We start from the raw sequence: 503 nt of genomic DNA, 5'->3' as shown, positions 1-503 counted from the left end.
GATAGTGGGTTTGATAGTGGGTTTGATAGTGGTTTGATAGTGGGTTTGATAGTGGGTTTGATAGTGGTTTGAGTGGGTTTGATAGTGGGTTTGATAGTGGGTTTGATAGTGGTTTGATAGTGGGTTTGATAGTGGTTTGATAGTGGGTTTGATAGTGGTTTGATAGTGGGTTTGATAGTGGTTTGATATGAAAGCAATAGAAATACAGTCTGTAGATGCAGTTTAGCATAGATGGTGGATATTCAATGTGTTTGTTTGTTCTTAGAGGACTAGAGATAGAAGTGATGTAGGCCAAGTCTCATATAGTATATCAGTGTTGATCACAGAATTAATGTATGGTATCTCCATTGTGTGCGTAACACGGGTATACCCCACGTCACTCTCTCCCTCCCCTCGGCTACGTGAATGGTGAGGTGAGGGGAAGGGGGAGGGGTGGGGTATGTGCTAGGGGAACGGGTGTGTCACTATAAGAAGCCAGAGAGGGGAGCATGCAGACAGTTGGT

Source organism: Salvelinus sp. IW2-2015, linkage group LG14 (genome assembly GCF_002910315.2).
Source record: "Salvelinus sp. IW2-2015 linkage group LG14, ASM291031v2, whole genome shotgun sequence".
In the NCBI taxonomy this organism is placed as follows: Eukaryota; Metazoa; Chordata; class Actinopteri; order Salmoniformes; family Salmonidae; genus Salvelinus; species Salvelinus sp. IW2-2015.
Note: the sequence above shows the minus strand (reverse complement) of the source record.